The sequence below is a fragment of the Ciconia boyciana genome, chromosome 4 (genome assembly GCF_034638445.1).
Source record: "Ciconia boyciana chromosome 4, ASM3463844v1, whole genome shotgun sequence".
NCBI lineage: Eukaryota > Metazoa > Chordata > Aves > Ciconiiformes > Ciconiidae > Ciconia > Ciconia boyciana.
The window spans coordinates 34,125,400-34,143,957 of NC_132937.1; the positions used below are offsets into that span (position 1 = coordinate 34,125,400).

The window sequence follows — 18,558 nt, forward strand, 5'->3', positions numbered from 1 at the left end:
GAATCTCTGCTCTGGCATCTGGAGCACCTCCTCCCCCTCCTTCTTCACTGACCTTGGTGTTTGCAGAGTTGTTCCTCTGACACGGCTGCAGTTGCACACGTTTTTCCCCCCTCTTAAATACGTTATCACAGAGACACTGTGACGCTGTGCTCCCCCTTCAACCTGACCTTTATCTCCAAAACACTGCTCAAGTGATAACCACCAGTGGTCTTCATAATGGATGCGTCTGGTCGTGATGGCTGCATCTGCCTGAAAGTGGATTCGGAAGACAGATAAGAACACAATAGCCAAGGGCAAATATGACTATGGGTCAATCATCTTACCCCCATAAATAGTGAGCAGCCCAAGAGCCCTTGGAGCTCTCCTGCACAGCAGCAGGCTGCACACCAGGATCTCCCCTTGAGTAGGCTCACCTCTCAATTTTACTCCTCAAGGTTGAGAGATTCCTTGCCGCACAGATCCTCGGTAAGTGACTAATGGCATGCTAAACTCTGAAATCTTAGCTAAGTGATATAAAGTATTGATTGTGCACATATAATCCTTTAGACATAACTGTTGACCAAGTCTGGGACTAGGATTGGATCCAGCCGCACCTAGACTCCTCTCTGAGAAGGAGTTTAGAAAGCAAGGGGGTGCTTTCTGGAGCTCATGTCAGGTCTCCCTGACAGTTTTGTCCTGTCCTCTATGCAGTAAATAATCAAGTGTACCTTGCCATCGAATCTTGTTAAACCACTGTCGCATTTACCATTGAACCTTGTTAACTCACTGTTTTATATCAATAAAGTATATTTTTGCTTCTCTCTTACGAGCGAAGTGCATCACTCCATCCGTGACAGGCACTACCACCGTCACTGATTGGCTTGGCCTCGGCCAGCAGCAGGTCCATCTTGGAGTCAGCTGGCACTGGCTTTAGCGGACATAGGGGAAGCTTCTAGCAGCTTCTCACAGAAGCCACCCCTGTAGCCCCCCCTCTACCAAAACCTTGTCACTCCAATACAGGTGCGTTACACTTCCTGCTATGCAAGGCCTGTCTGGCTAAAATGTGAGGTGCCTGCGCAGTTCTCCCTGTCAGGACTTTGTGTGTACACTGAGATTTCATCCACTTATGAGGGTCTGCCTGGTCCTACAGTCCCCTTGCACCAGCCAGCCTGGCTGTCACCCCTGCTCATGCATTTCCCCCGCAGCCAGCTCCAGGGAGAGTGTGTGAGGGATGGCAGAGCTGTGGTGCAGAGCAAAACCTCTGTCCTTCCCCTCTAGTGTAAGGAAAAAATAGGCACCCATCCAGATAAAAGCCAGCCCCCTCCTCCTCCATAGTCCAACACACAGGCTTCCTGCACAGCAGAGCGCTGTGCTCTCAAACTTCCCCATCCAGACCCTGGGAAACCAGGAAAATGCTGTCCCTGTTCTCCTCCGAGGCAGCAAGCTCCTCCGAGGCCAGCAAGCTGCCTGTGCTATGGGAAAAGGGTAGCCAAAGGGTAGCCAAAGGCCGATGCTGAGATCCCTTCCAGGCTGCAGCCTCTCTGGCTGCTGGTTCTCCCCTGCTGCCAGAGCCCTGACTGTGCTGTCAGGGATGGGGAGATGAAAACTCCCAAGACCAGACAGGCCATTGCTCAATTGCCATTTTGCTGCTGTGCAGCACCACTCCCACCCCAGCCATGGCCTGCAGGGACAGCAGCGGGTGAGCTGCTTGTGCTCCTCTTGGTGAAATGAGTGTGCCAGGTTTCAGCCAAGGAGCTGTTGCAGAATGGGTGTCTGCATGCATACACCCAGCTTCTGCTTGCTCCAGGTCATACATGCCACAAGGGGGAAGAGAAGAGTCAGTTTGTGAGGATCCAACTGCAGCTGGATCCTCACAAGCTGGGGAAGAGCTTAGCAATGACAGAGGCAGGTTCATCTTAGAGATTCCCAGGACGGTGTCTGCATGCTCCCCAGTGGGTTTCTGGGCACACACAGAGGACAGCCTGTTTTTCTCCAGCTCAGGGCATTAAATCCTGTTGCCATTCTGTGCTAGCTCATTGCTTGCAGTCCCAAGAAAGATGACAAAGGCCCCTGGAACTGGGATTTAACTTATCCTTTGAATACACAGAGACCTCATGTTCAGGGCTCTGAGTCCAGCTCATCTTCTCAGCTCAAAACTCTTGTAGCTGGTTCGAGGATCTCTCAGAAATCCCTTGATCTTCTGAAACCTAAAAAGGACAAAAAAGCAACTGCTCTGTGATGTATAGCTACTTTGCTACCCAAAATGTCCCTGAAAACATCAGGCAAGGAATTCACTGGAGGCAGTGTGCTTTGTAAATCAATGTTCAAGTGTTTGGTGGTGGCTAAATTGAATCATTCAAGAGGTTGGTAACAAAGGAAGAGGTGGGATAGGGCGGCAGGAAGGGTTGTGAGATGCTGCCTGGAAAGCACAAGAGTGAGAGGAAAGTGTTTCCAGGGAGAAAGTGTGGGAGGAGTGAGCTCAGGAGAGGCTGTGGTCCCCTGAACAGACAAAAGCTGGCAAAGTCTCAGGCCGGGAAAGTCATTCAGGAAACAGGCAGGTGAGATTTCCTTTCCTTCTTCCCCACCCATCCAAAATGCAGTTTGCAAATGCAGCTGAGTGCAAGTCTGCAGCCTGCAGACAGGCACTCCAAAGCAGATCCAAACCATATAGGCTCTAATGGGAACAGGTCCCATTGCAGCACTGAATCCACACCTGCACACAGGTCCACAGCAGACCGCACTCTCTGCCTGTTCTGGGACCCTTCAGATCCCACTTAGGAGACCCTCTACAAGCAAAGACCCTGCAGGGTCCTGTGCATTAGCAAAGGTCTGGATCGTGTTCATGCAGCCTGAAGGGATCAGGCATGGGAGGGATCATGGTGCTGGAGCCCAGAATCAGCAGATATCCTAACCCAGTCCCCCTAAGCATGTCTCTCATATGCAGCAGTGCACATAGAAAGAATTAGTGCTTGGTGGATGTCAACTCAACCTCAGCCCTACAATGTGTCCACACTACCATGGCTCCAGCCAGCTGCTTCAGTACAGAGGACGCAGCCTTAAAAAGAGCGGGGGGGCCATGCTGGGTAGGGCCAAGCACCCATTTCCCCAGTGTCCCAGAAAGCCTGTAAGATCAAGGCAAGTGTGTCATAATAAATCCTCCCAGCACCCTGCCCACCCCATTAGCTAGGAGCCATCCTGAGCCGCAGGTTGTTTCTGTGTATTTAGTTACAGACCCTGAAGACCTTTTTCTTCTGTGAATTTCTCTAGTCTCTCCTTAAACCCATGCAAACTTTTAGGATCCACACCATTGTGCAGCAACCGGTTCCACAGGTCTATCACACCTTGCGGAGGGAACCACCTCCTTTGGCTTGCTCTTAACACTTGCTATCAATCTCTTGTGTCCTCTGCTTCTCACATTGCTTCCTGCCACCTTCCCATGCCTTCTACCACATACTCTTCAGTCACCTCTTTTCTGGCCCTTAAGCAAGCGAAGTTATTTGGGCATTTATCAGGAGGGGACTGTTCCACACTTTTGATCATCCTTCGTGCTGTCCTGAGATGAAGGATCAGCGCTATGTGAGGTACTGAAAAGGTGAATAACAACAGATTTTCACACTGACTGCTCCTGACCTTGGAGCTGAGTTCAGCTGAAGCTCAGGAGAAGACCAGAGAGTGGCCAGCAGGGAAAGGAGTTGGCGATAGCTTCCAGATACCCTTCCAGTCAAAACCAGGACTTATTCATATGGTGGGGCTCCTTGGAGACAGAAAGGCTTGTTGAGGGGTGTGGGGGAAGGCAGAGAAGTATTTTGGCATTGCAATACCTCTGTAACTTCTTCCCTCTCTTCTGCTGGAGGACAGGAGACCCTGTGTCACCTCTATCTGATAGGGATGCTGGTTAACCCATCTGCTCCAACCCTGTCCTCTCTCGGTGGTTTTGGTTGGACTGTGGAGATCTGAGAATGGTTCAGACATGAAGGCAAGACCCAGGAGCCACCCTTTCATCAATGCCCTTCTAACCCCCTTGCTGAAGCAGAGCCGCTTTTTTAATCATCTCCGTGGATTAGCACCGGTTTACAAGCTCCACAAGGAAGCGTTTGGAATCACAAATTGCATTTGCACCACTTGGCCCCAGAGCATCGCTGGAGCTTGGTAGACAGATGTAAAAGGAAACCTTTAGAGACAACAAGGGGGATAACAAAGAGATTACCAGAACCAAGCCTGAAAATTAATAGATCAAATAAAAATTAATTAATAGACTAAATTCAATTAATAGACTAAATCCTCTTTGAAAATGTTGTCACCTCCATCACTGATCATCTTTGTACACTCCCACGAAGACAGACAGTTGGGCTTCTCCGACAACCTGGGTTAAGAAAGACCAGGCTGGAGCAGCAAGGGGGAAAGATCAGGGTTTTAAGGGTCTGAGTTATGCCTGCAAGGGGGGAAGGCAGGCTGGGGAGCCCAGGGTGGGCCTGGCAGCAGGTATGGGGCATCCTGAAGCAATTAAAAAGCTGATATCTTCCCTCTTCAATGAAAGCTATGATGCTAAATACATGGTGAGTATTAACAGCAGTTGTAGTCTTGCTGTTTGGCTTGTATCTGGATTAGATCTGTGTTAAGGATGGAATATGTCTGGCTAACTATTACTTTCCACAAATATTTGGCTTTTTAAAAAATCCCAAATGTGGAGTTTATCACATTCAGACCCAAATAAATTGCAGTGGATGTGAAGAGCAATAAAAAGTAACAGGAGAGCTAAACAAAGGGGCACTGGGGGTGGGCACTGCCAGCTGCGAAGGGGGAAACACGAGGTGCAACTGGGACATGGAGAGGCTGGGAGGGAGGGGACAGAGCCAGGAGCAGCCTTGCCTTGTCCTGGAGGTGTCACTGTCTCGCTTCAAGTCTCCACTTTCTCCATGACAGTCCCTGCTTTGCTACACAGCAAGCCCTGGGGAGGCTCTGGCTCCCCCTGGACCATGCAGTATTTTGGAGATGGAGCAGGAGAGAAATCCTGTCCTGGAAAAAAACAATTTTGTCTCACCGGCAGTAAGGGGAGTCCATAATCTCCAACTCAGGTGCAGACAGCTGAGCTGGAAACTTCTGAATTTGGACATGCAAATCCCATCCTCTTATCATCAGAGGAAAAGTGATCTGAACTGGCCCTGTAAGTGAAAACACTGATGGAGGAAGGCTTTAAGACTGCATTTAGTCATAAGAGTGTTGGCACAGGGAGTACCAGCCAAGCCCCCTCTTTCCCCTGAAAGAGTGTACTTTCACCCCTTAAATGGTTATTTACCTACTGCAAATGAGATTGTGATTTTGAGAGTTTGCAGACGTTTCCAGCTGCCTGGTTACCCTCTTTTCAGTGGCTGAAGGGTCCTTTTAGGATGCAAGGAACTCAAAACCGCTCTTAATGCAGGTGGGAGAAGTCTTTTTCCCAAGTAAAAGGCCCCCCATGTCATCCAGCGTGCAATAACAAAATGACCCCAGGCAGCGCGCGATGGGAAGGCACGGGTGCAGCTTCCTGCGCCCCATCTGTGAAGCAGCCCATGAGCAGCAAGGTTTCCGTGCCCACATCCCTCTCTTCTTGATCTACCTGTTGCAGCACACCCTCAAGGCAGCCAGCCCAAGGGCAGGTGATGTTATTTGCAGGACCATGTGAAGTGATTGTTTTAGATGGAGAGTTTACTGGCAAAAAAAATGTAGTTTTGAGACAACTGAAACTATTCATTAATTTGTGCCAAGGATGGCAAATTGTTTAATTGGGGGTGAGGGGAAAGCAAAAAAAAAAAACCAACCAAAATGAAAGTCACATTTGCAAGGCTCAGGTTTCCATTTCACAATTACACTTTGAAACCATTTGCCTAAATGTATTCATTGCCATTCTTAAACAACAAACAGAAAAAAGCCCACAATGAGGAAACAGAAAGTGGTATTTCTTTTAATGTAAAATGAATGAATGAGTAATCACAGAATCACAGAATCGTATAGGTTGGAAAAGACCTTTAAGATCATCGAGACCAACCATAAACCTAACACTACCAAGACAACAGTATAATTAATCATAAAAAGCAGGCCTATCTTGCCTTGGCTGTGCTCAGAGAAAGATAGTCGCTCACTATCTCTCATTTAATCATGACTTGCCAGCAGTGCATAAGAAAGGAGGCTGGAGATGAATGTGGTTTTAATGTCCATCCTTTCTTATGTCACCAGCACAGCAGATTGCCTTTGCTTTCATAAAACAGCCCCTGAAAAACAGGGGCTGGGTAGGAGGTCAGTGATGAGCGAGAGCTGTGACCTGTAGACTAGCGACAGGCTGTGAACAGTGCAGAGCATCCAAGGAGAGGAGGAGATGCTCAGATGAGCAGAGGAAGGAGGTGGTTTTTCCCTGCTAGAAGACCCTGGCATGTGTCGCTCTCCCCAAATTGCAGATGTGCTTTCAACCAACTGGTTTCCCAGCAGGAACCACTGCTCATCAAGATGTCACTGACCCAGCCAGCTCACACAGGTCCTAGGAGGTTGCATTTTCAGTGCACACCACTGAAGTCATCCCAGGAGCCCAGACCACCTTGGCTCCTCACCCTTCCCACCCAGGATAGGTTTCTGCTGTGATGCAGGTCAGTCCCATGACTGGTTTTCCTGCAGGAATTCACTCCAGCTCTTGCCCAGCTTCCTGGTGGGAACCCACCTTTCCCCTCCTCCATGAGACCAGCCTGCCTCCCCCAGCAGCTATTGCTGGGAGGAAATTCAGAGTTTGCTCCTCTGGAGAGTCCAGTGTTTCAAAACAGTCCTCGTTCCAAAACAGAACAAAACAAAGGCAGAGTTTTCCCTGTGAACTGGAATTTAATCATTTTGAGTCACTCAACTCAGCACAGTTGGATAAAATCAAAATGTTTTGTCCTGATTTTAATTACCCATTACTATTAAATTATTTTATAAACATCACAGTGTATTATGCACAAGCATTTTGATGTTTTGACAACTTCCTCCCTTTTTCTTTCTGTGAGAATGAAGTTTCCTGTGGTGGGTTGACCCTGGCTGGACACCAGGTGCCCACCAAAGCCGCTCTATCACTCCCCCTCCTCAGCTGGACAGGGGAGAGAAAATATGATGAAAGGCTCATGGGTTGAGATAAGGACAGGGAGATCACTCACCAATTACCATCACAGACAAAACAGACTCAACTTGGGGAAATTAATTTAACTTATTACCAATCAAAATCAGAATAGGGTAATGAGAAATATAACCAAATCTTAAAACACCTCCCCCCCCCAGCCCTCTCTTCTTCCCAGGCTCAACTTCACTCCTGATTTCTCTACCTCCTCTTCCCGAGCGGCAGAGGGGGATGGGGAATGGGGTTGCAGTCAGTTCATCACACATTGTCTCTGCTGCTCCTTCCTCTTCAGGGGGAGGACTCCTCACACTCTTCCCCTGCTCCAGCATGGGGTCCCTCCCACAGGAGACAGTCCTCACAAACTTCTCCAACATGAGTCCTTCCCACAGGCTACAGTTCTTCATGAACTGCTCCAGCATGAGTCCTTTCCATGGGGTGCAGTCCTTCAGGAACAGACTGCTCCAGCATTAACCTCCATGGGCTGCAAGGGGGACAGCCTGCTTCACCATGGTCTTCACCACAGGCTGCAAGGGAATCTCTGCTCTGGCGCTTGGAGCACCTCCTCCCCCTCCTTCTTCACTGACCTTGGTGTCTGCAGAGTTGTTGCTCTCACATAGTCTCACTCCTCTCTCCTCTGGCTGCTGTTGCGCAGCAGTTTTTCCCCCTTCTTAAATCTGTTATCACAGAGGTGCTACCACCGTCGCTGATTGGCTCGGCCTTGGCCAGCAGCAGGTCCATCTTGGAGCCGGCTGGCATTGGCTCTATGGGACATAGGGGAAGCTTCTAGCATCTTCTCACAGAAGCCACCCCTGTAGCCCCCCCTGCTACCAAAACCTTGCCATGCAAACCCAATACATTTCCTCACAATCCACACATTTTCACTAGCTGTTTTGCTTTCAACAGTTTCGCATTTTCAACAGAAAGAAAAAAAAAGGTGTCTGAAAACCAGCTGCACTTGCAAATGCTGTGGTAAGAGCTTCATTCATTCAAAATACAATAGCCATTGCACTGGCCATTGCAGTATGCGCTGGTTTTGGCTGGGATAGAGTTAATTTTCTTTATAGTAGCTAGTATGGGGCTATGTTTTGGATTTGTGCTGAAAACAGTGTTGATAATACCGAGATGTTTTAGGTGTTGCTAAGTAGTGCTTATACTAAATCAAGGACTTTTCAGCTTCCCATGCTCTGCATGGTGTACAAGAAGCTGGGAGGGGACACGGCTGGGACAGCTGACCCCAGCTGACCAAAGTGATATTCCATACCATATGACATCATGCTCAGCATATAAAGCTGAGGGAAGAAGAAGGAAGGGGGGCACGTTCAGAGTTATGGCGTTTTGTCTTCCCAAGTAACCATTATGTGTGATGGAGCCCTGCTTTCCTGGAGATGGCTGAACACCTGCCTGCCCATGGGAAATAGTGAATTAATTCCTTGCTTTGCTTTGCTTGCGTGCATGGCTTTTGCTTTCCCTATTAAACTGTCTTTATCTCAACCCACGAGTTTTCTCCCTTTTACTCTTCTGATTCTCTCCCCCATCCCACCGAGGGGGAGCGAGTGAGCGGCTGGGTGGGGCTTAGTTGCTGGCTGGAGTTAAACCACAACAGTCCTTTTTGGTGCCCAACATGGGGCTCGAAGGGTTTGAGATAATGACAGGTTTGATTGGAATGTGCCAGATAGAATTTATAGCTGTTATTCCTGTTTAGCTATTAATTGGCAGGCTCCTGTGCTTGCCATAGGGCTTGCTTGCCTTCCTGTATATCAGAGTCTAGTGCCCGTTAGCGGCTGCTTTTTGCTTTTGCTGGTTGCTGTACTGCTGTACTGCTGATCATCTTACTCTGCTGTGCCTGGGAACATCTTGATAACAGCAATGGCGATGTGCCTGGGCTGGCAGATGGCCAGGGCATTGCTGCTGTTTCTGTGCTGCTGTACTGGACAGGCTGGAACTCCAGTGTGAACTCGAGTCGAAGGGACTGTGACCTGTGGATGAGTCCATGTGGGAGCAGGACACCCCGAAGCATCTGTGCCCATAGATAAGCCCATGCCAGAGCAGGTATATCTTGAAACATCTGTGGCCATGGTTATGTCTGTGCCGCAGCAGGTATACCTCTGCAGGGATTGTGGCCCAAGGATAAATCCTTGGTGGAGAAGGTACACCTCAAAGCATCTGTGGCTGTGGATAAGTCCATGCTGCAGCAGGTACACCTTGAAGCATCAGTGGCTGTGCACGATGCCATGCTGGAGCACCTCAAAGCATGCGGCCATGGATAAACCCAGGACAGAGCAGGTACGCCTCTGGAGGAACTGCAGCCATGGGTAAGGCCATGTTGGAGCAGGTTTATTTCTGAAGGGACTGTGGCTGTGGGTAAGGCCATGTTGGAGCAGGTTTACTTCTGAAAGGACTGTGGCTGTGGGTAAGGCCATGTTGGAGCAGGTTTACTTCTGAAGGGACTGTGGCTGTGGGTAAGGCCACGCTGGAGCAGGTCTATCTCTGAAGGCATTGTAGGCCATGGAGAAGGCCACACTGGAAGAGGTGCACCTCAAAGCAACTGTGGCTGTGGATAAGTCTGTGCCACAGCAGGTATACCCCTGTGTAGACACAGTATCTACCAGGAGGTGACAATTCAGAGCGTGTCTCCATGAGAAGACCCTCGCCTGACTGAATCTTCATGCCTGTGTGGTTTCTACTTCTTGCTTGCACACTGCTCCCAGGTTGGAGGCAGAGTTGGTTCTTCAAGTCCCCTGAAGCCACAGATGCACTCGCTGGGCTGCAGCCGCGCGGGAGCTGCAGTACCCCTGTGCCATAGATGAGAAAGCACCCCACAGGCACCATCCTTCTGCCCCTGGCCACAAGCCCCGCAAAGAGACAGCAAGTTGGGAAACTGCACCACTCTCCATCCTCTTGGAGTGGCATGCAAGTGAGCTCCATCTGTTGTCCCAAAAATCGGGGTTAGTTTACCCAGTGTGCAAAATGCCAATATACACACAGAGCAGAGGTATTTTATTGCATGTTTGCGCAGATATGGGTGTCTGTCCCAAGACAGCACACCAAGCTTTCAATTTAACAGTTATTTATACACAAAGCATTAACATATTCAACCTCCTAATACATATGCAATGTTCTTGTATTAAATGATTGGTTAAAATCTATTTGCCTAGCATGTAAATTAGTACGCATGCTTAGTTGTTCTTCTTCAACATCATCATTTGAGTCGGTGGTATAATTGAGGTAGGTGGTCCGTGACTCTGTGGTCGCGATCTCCCCCTGCTGGAATTACCTTTCCCCTAGTTTCCTACCTTTTTGGCAGATCTAAGCCATTCTTCATGGTTTACTAACTAGACTAGTAATACATCAGTTACACTTCTGCTTTCGACAGCCACATCCTGCTTATTAGACAAAGGTACATTGTCTAAGTTCCTATGGAGATAGGGTAGATCTCTACAGTGGATTTCTATAGCAGCATCAATAATTATGTGACTTGTATACTTACATTTGATTATTACAACACATCTGCCCCGAACTGCACTGTGCGACACTCCCTTCTGCTGCAAGGAAATTCATTAAGCAGCAGCAGCATGGGGCCGAGGCTGTTGCGAGGATTAATTAGAAAATACTTGCAATGTGCTTCGGAGCTGGAAAGAGCTAAGTGTCACGATTTACATGGAAGAATTGCAGAAAATATGAGAGGGGCAGTGAGTGGGAGAAATAAATCACACTGTGGCTTTGATGGGGATGGGGAGCACAGGAGGTGGGTAAAGGTCACCCCACAGCACTATTGCTGACATTGACTGGGGGCAAGGGTGTCCATGCTGCTTGCACTGCCACGGTGAGTGGGCAGGTATCAACCCACCCTGTGGAGGCACCTTGGGGACCCGCTGGAAATGATGTGCTGGTTGTCCCGTACCCAGAGGTGATAGTCTCTGTTCTCTGTGGACTCCCTTTGCTCTGGGGAGAGATTGTAAAGGTGCTCTGCATCCTCTCTCCAACATGCTCAGGGCTACCCCAAGGCAGTACCCGCCCAGCACAGCCACATCCATCCACAGCATCCCCCATCGCAGCAGGGCTGACCATCCCGACCAGACATTTTTGGTTTCTTCACAGACCTCAAAGCCAGTGAGTGAAAAAGCAGGGACTGCAAAGCATCGTGTCCCCTCCTCTGGACAGAAACCCCTGCTCAGAGAGGGTCTGCTGTGTCCCACCAAGCTGGAGCTTGAGGAAAAGAAGACCTCTGCTCCCATCTACGGGAAACTGGGAGAAGTACGGTTGGGAGAGAGACCCCCCCCTCTCTGCCCCCACAGCCATTCGGGGTCACCCACCAGGAGCGTGTCCCATATGCCAGCAGGACACTGCCAGCCGTGCAGAGCTAAACGACAGCTCCTGTTTTGCCCATGTGGTGGGTTGACCCTGGCTGGATGCCAGGTGCACACCAAGCCACTCTATCACTCCCCCTCCTCAACTGGACAGGGGAGAGAAAATATAACGAAAGGCTCATGGGTTGAGATAAGGACAGGGAGAGATCACTCACCAATTACCATCACAGGTAAAACAGACTCAACTTGGGGAAATTAATTTAATTTATTATCAGAGTAGGGTAATGAGAAATAAAACCCAATCTTAAAACACCTTCCCCCCACCCCTCCCTTCTTCCTGGACTCAACTTCACTCCTGATTTCTCTGCCTCCTCCCTCCCTGAGCAGCGCAGGGGGACGGGGAATGGGGGTTGCAGTCAGTTCATCACACGTTGTCTCTGCTGCTCCTTCCTCCTCACACTTTTCCCCTGCTCCAGCATGGGGTCCCTCCCACAGGAGACAGTCCTCCACAAACTTCTCCAACGTGAGTCCTCCCCCTGGGCTGCAGTTCCTCACAAACTGCTCCAGCATGGGTCCCTTCCACAGGCTGCAGTCCTTCAGGAACAGACTGCTCCAGCGTGGGTCCCCCACGGGGTCACAAGTCCTGCCAGCAAACCTGCTCCAGTGTGGGCTCCTCTCTCCACAGGTTCACAGGTCCTGCCAGGAGCCTGCTCCAGTGCGGGCTTCCCACTGGGTCACAGCCTCTTTCGGGTGCATCCACCTGTTCCAGCGTGGGGTCCTCCACAGGCTGCAGGTGGATATCTGCTCCACCATTAACCTCCATGGGCTGCAAGGGGGACAGCCTGCCTCACCATGGTCTTCACCACAGGCTGCAAGGGAATCTCTGCTCTGGCGCTTGGAGCACCTCCTCCCCCTCCTTCTTCACTGACCTTGGTGTCTGCAGAGTTGTTGCTCTCACATAGTCTCACTCCTATCTCCTCTGGCTGCTGTTGCGCAGCAGTTTTTCCCCCTTCTTAAATCTGTTATCACAGAGGTGCTACCACTGTCGCTGATTGGCTCAGCTTTGGCCAGCAGCGGGTCCGTCTTGGAGCCAGCTGGCATTGGCTCTATTGGACATGGGGGAAGCTTCTAGCATCTTCTCACAGAAGCCACCCCTGTAGCCCCCCCTGCTACCAAAACTTTGCCACGGAAACCCAATACAGCGCAACACCACAGTACATCTGCACCAAGCCACCGAGCTGGGTTTGAGACGGGAGCCTGAGTGGGTCAAATGGGCAGAGGTTTTGCAGTGGCAGGGGGGTGCAATCAGAGTCAGCAAGAGCATTTCAGGAGCAGAGTAGAAGGGCTGAGCAGAAGCAGACACCACCTGGCCCCCACATCTGGCCACAGCTGGGCAGAAGTTTCCATCTAGAGCAGCCTGGAGGGCTACAAAGGATCCTGCTGACCTTATAAAACCATACACCAGGTCATAGCCACATGTAGGAGCCCTGCAAACACACAGAGCTCTGTGTGTCTCCCTCCAAACATGGCTATACACAAACACACACCCCTACAACAAATACTTTTCACACCCCTATGTGAAGGAGCACAGTCAAAACTTCACACAAAGAAAACCTATCCTCCCGTTTTTCTGCCTAGGGCATGTCTGGAAGTGGATCGCAAGCTCCTCAGATGCAGATGGCAAGTCACGATTACTTAACATGCTGTTAAAATATGCGAGGCTGGTCCCCAGCAGCCCGTGGCAGCAGGACAGCTGCTCAGGGACGTTTGTCGGGTCCTGCTGTTGGAAAATAAGTGAGGAACATGTAAAGAATAAAGTTCAAAGGGTCAACCACAAAGAAACAAAAGAAAACCCAAGAATATCCTGGTAAAACCGGATCTTCCAGCATGTGATATTTAACCATGGAGAAAATTAAGCCTTAAAAGGAAGAATGACCCTGAATTCATGACCTGAAAAGCATGGTTTTGGGGTCTACGACCACCAGCGACCACCAGAGGACCCTCACGTGAAAAACTGAGCATGCGTTAATGCTGAATCATCATTATGTAAGCTACTAATTAACATAGTCCCGCCTAGTAGTTTGAAAACCTATGCATATGGAAAGGTATACTGTATAAATGAACCTGGATCTGTGTAAACTGGTATGCACGTTAGGCGGAAGTGTCACCGAAATCGGGAATCAAATTCCTTAACACCAATGTAGCATTAAGAAGCAGGCATTCTTTATTATGGCGCCAGATGCACAGGGGATCGTTCCACCTAGCGTGCATACCGCAGGTTACATCAGCCACAGCTTATATTGTCCGATTACATACATATGCATCAAATTTCCCAGAATGATCATGCATATTCATTCTATTTCACAGAACTAATTATCATATTTGTATGGTCATTACGCATGTGTCCTTGAGCTCCGAGGGGCTTCTGTGGGGGTCTCTGGTGGTCCTTGGTGGTCATACAGGTGTGTCCTTTAGTTGACCCCTTCAACTTTGACCCTTTCAAATCTAATACTGTAAACCATACTTGTAATGTAATTTAGTAAGTAAAGTATAAGGATTGGCCACCACAGGGTGTAAATCTTTAAAATTGAGGGGTTTTAGAAAGAACACCTTTTCCTGTTGGCCAGTAGCTCCCACTATAGTCACAAAGTCTTTACTCACAGGTATCAATTCTTGATTTAAAACAGAGAAAGAAGCACCTGTGTCTACTAAGAATTCTACTTCTTTCTCTTTTCTCCCCAGTCCTCCTCTACTTTCAGAGAGCCTTCCCCTTCCTCGTCCTCTAAATCCTCCTCTATTCACCATTCCGCTCTGTTCCAAGGCTGCCTCCGTGCGGCGGGAGGTTAACACCACAATCCTTCTGCCACTCCGGGCGATTCCGCAAAGTAGAAAAAACATATCCGCATACATAACCTCATCCCATTTTCCTTCTCTCCGTAAGAACATTAACTGCAATATAGTATTGTAATTTAAAGACCCGTTAAAGGGCCACTTTTCACCATCTTCTAATTTGTACAGGGGACACCACTGATTACAATATTTGATTAGTGTTTTCTTATTCACACTCCCACCTGGTTGTCCCCCTATCTCTTTCCAATGTGCTAAGATACATCCTAGGGGGCTTTTCTTTACAATACCACCACTTTGCTGTCCCCCCATTCTTCCTTATTGATTCTGTACTTCCGTTATTCTCCCACAGATTATTTTAATAACCTCAACCTGTCGCGCTTTATCCTTCCACTCTGACCACGTTCCACAATTCTCACATTGGATATCTCATCCAAATACAACCCATAAATTTTGGTCACAAATAAAACAATTTACGAGGAAAAGCGGTTCACATTCATTTTCAGGATGAGACACACAGGTCTCCAGGTTTTCCACACTCACTTTGCAGTCACACCGTGTCTCAGTCACTCACCAGAGTTAACTCAGCTCATTCATGCTTAATTGCCGATTTCGCAGTGCCTAACGAATATATCCAAATTCAATACCAATAAACCAATATCCGAGTTCGGTGCCAGTAAACCCGTACCGCCAACAATACAAACTCATGCGGGTTTCACAAGTGTACCAATACCAAAAGGCACGTTATTGCAGAAGTCCAAGGCTTAACCCGTGCCTGTACCAACGTACTAAATACCAAATGTATACCCTCAGGCACTAGTAGCCTGGTATACGGCGCTCAGGGTAGGACGTCTCCTACGACTTACGAGAACCTTCCAAATGACCGGTCCCAAATTCCAAAACAGAAAAGATTTAAAGAATACCTTTTTTCCTTTAGATGGTCCTTGTCTGCTCCCGCAGTGATCCGACTGAGGCGAGGAGTCCCTCCAGGAAATCCCGGGGGTACCCTAGGGAGTCCTGTTCTCAGCGGGTCCTGCAGCCAAGCAGAGCGGGTCCCATCTGGGGTGCCACATTGTTGCCGTGAAAAGCCGAAATCAGGACTCAATAGTCGGGATGACTATTAAGCAGGTATTCTTTATTGCAGCGCTGGGCAGCACTAGGGATCGCTCCGCCAGGTTAGCACAACACATCAGTTCATATACAGAAAAATCATACATATTCATCAGATTTCCTGAAAAGGGCAGTCTTATGGTGATGAGTTCCCGCAATTCATTTACATAGTCCAAGCATGCGCAGTAAAATTAGGGTTAGGGTCTTTTCACCCTCCCAGTGGTCTTCCATAGTCTTCCTCACGTTGTCCACTAGTTGAACTTTGGGCTTCCTTTGTCCATATATAGTCATTGAATTAGCTCATCAGTCCTTCGGCCTCGGAATGTTACAAGGGGGTCGATTCAAACTAGTTCTTTGGTGCTTGTCTTCCGGCACAATCGTCCTGAGTTCCTGTTATCAGTGATTTAATTAGGAAGCCTAATGAGCTCGCTCAAGGCCTGTTTAGTCCTATCAGGTAAGAAGTCACAGGAAATGTCCCACCATCAACTCTGCTCAGCAGGTAACCAAAACTATCTTTGCAGGGGAAGAGAACAAAAGAGAACAAGGATGCAAGTGAAACTAAAAAAATGCAAGTCTATGTCTTAGTCAGGGATTGTCAGGGACTTAACCCTTTCAGGGGGAATATGAGAAAAGGGAGGTAGGGGCAAGTTCTCTCGTGAAGCGGGCACCATCTGTTCTGTTCTGGGCTCTGCATAAGACGGCATCAGGAAAGATACACGGCAGCAGCATAGTTCTGTTTGTTTCTACACGCTGTTCTGTTCTGTTCTGATTAACGAAGGGAGACGTCCCTTGTTCTGGTTTGTGTAGAAACGCTGGGTTTTTCGGTACCGATATGGGTGCTGCTGCTTCCCAGGAGGCACCCCTTTGCTCTCCTCTAGGAGGCATCCTGAAGAAATGGAATAAATTGGGGGGGGATCCCATGACTAAAAATAAGCTAAAACGATATTGTAATCAATGGTGGTCACAATATCAATTGGAAGATGGTGAAAAATGGCCTGAGAATGGATCCTTGAAATATAACACTATATTGCAATTAATGTTGTTTTGTCGGAGAACTGAAAAATGGGATTAAATACCTTATGTGGATATGATTTTTCATTCAGAAATGATTGGGATATTAGGAAGAAATGTGGTTTAGTGGATTCTAAACATCAGATTGGAATATATGAACTAAAAGAGAAAAAGGAAAATCTTGTTGTATTGAACTGAAACAATCCAGAAGGAATGTATAGCAACAGGCATCTGAGCGCTTTGGCTTGTGTGAGAGCTGATTTGTATCAGCTCCTGTCGCGTGCTGGAGAGCAAGTGCTTTGCCCTGTGAGCCCATTTGGCTGGGGCTGGTGGGACGGGGCAGGTATTATTGACTAGTCAGGGTTTATTGGCTCTGTACCCCCATGTCAGCCCCCTCTTCCCAGCCCAGCCAGGCAATTATCCTGGTAAAACCCAGCTAAGCCCAAAACGCTACTGGAAAAGCAGATAGATAAATAACACGCCTGTAGCCTGGGGCCCGCAGCCTGGGGCCCTGCACAGCTGAGGACCGAGGGGAAGTCACCAAGCTGGTGAAGAGCATGGTGATTATTCAGCATACAGCACCCAGAGGGTGAGGTGAGGGCTGGTGTCATGTGGGAGGGCACAGAGATGCTTTGGTCCCCACGTTGCTTTGAGGGCATGGCCAGGAGGGCCAGCACAGCACCACTGACAGGCGCTGGTAGCTGAAGATGCAAACTAGGATGCAACTAGGACTGCTGGAGCCCGGCCAGCCTCCTCAGTGGGCCCCAACCACGTAGCCAGGCAGCACCCTGGATGCCAGGCAGTGTTAGTAGAGGGCTCCCAGGGGATGCACTTACCTGCTTGGGTGTCCTCCCGGCCCCCCAAATTATCTGAGAGGGACCCTTCCCCTTGCAGGCCCCCAACCCTGGCTACCCCCTGGACAGGGCTGGTGAGATGGCATATGCAGGGTGCCACACATGACACAGATGTCTGGATGAGGGCAGGTTTGTTTGCCAGCCAGAGGCATGCTCGGGATGGCTGCGATAGCAGTGCCAGGATTCTGGCAAGGTGGAGGAGCAGTGGGGAGGACTCACCAAGGCCAGTATGGGGAGCAGGGCTGTACCTGGGGTGCTGGGACCCTGGAGCGGAGCTGCACGTGTGGGTGCCCTCCATGCAGGAGTGGGGAGACGGGCACAATTAAGGGAAGGGGAAATAAAGCCCTTTGGGGAGATGGTTCATCCGACCTATTTTATCCACTGCTGGTGGAGACAAATCATGCTCTAGGCTGCTCTTTTCCCAAGGTGGGCATTCAGTCTTGTACTGCCTTGCTGCCATGTTTTCTTGCCCACCCCACGCAGTTGCACTACAGGGTCAGGGTGGGCAGGGGCGCAGGACATCCTGCCCATCCTCCCTCCTTCTGCGGGGCCGGATCCTCAGGCACTGCCACAAGCCCCACGAAAAACCCTGCCCACACCAGTCCCACAGTCACATCCCTGACACTCATGCAGTCAGTGGTGTCATTTAAATATCCTGGGCAGGACAGATTCTGATTGCTTTTATTATCAAGATAATCTGCCCCTCTGATTTCAAGAGATCTCATGCAGGTTTGTCCTAATATCACCGAAAGAAGAGCTTAATCCATAGGCTGTATTGCCACCTGGGATACGCTCGGCATTCGTATATTCCTCCGGTGTACACACACCCGCCTAAATGCTAATGTCACCCAGAAGCTGGTATGCACAGCACATTGCAAAGAGGAAGGAGTCAGTGCAGAAAAGTCTGCCTCTTGCTTTCATCAGGCAGAGGATAATGAACTCTTTGTGCAGCCTCCCAGCGATTTTGCAGGTTTTTCTGCAACTGAGGAGCTGGTCATTCTCTGGTGGGAAAGGGTCAGCCCCAAAGCAGTTCCACTTCCATATATAAATAGTTGTTTTCTGTTTTATTGCTATTTGTCCTTGGGAACCTGAACACAGGTCTCAGGGGCAGTAGGAGAAAGGTGGTGTCTGCTGCCTGGGTTACCCTTTTCCCAAACGTTACCTCAGACTTACAGTGCATGTCTCAAAAATGAGCCACGTTGTTGGCCCAGAAGCCTCTTTTACAAGTCCCTTCACTTTTAAAAGGAATAAAGCAAAGGAAAAGCCCGGAGCATGAACGCTGAAGCCAGGCTCCCTGTCCAGAAGTCAGTCAAGGAGCCCATTTCTCGTCAGGTGT

The 18,558-nt window shown here is 49.2% G+C and overlaps 1 pseudogene; it reads left to right on the plus strand.

Moving 5' to 3' along the window:
- LOC140651435 (granzyme A-like) overlaps positions 1 to 18,558 on the plus strand; it is a 63,532-nt pseudogene that overhangs the window by 11,603 nt on the left and 33,371 nt on the right.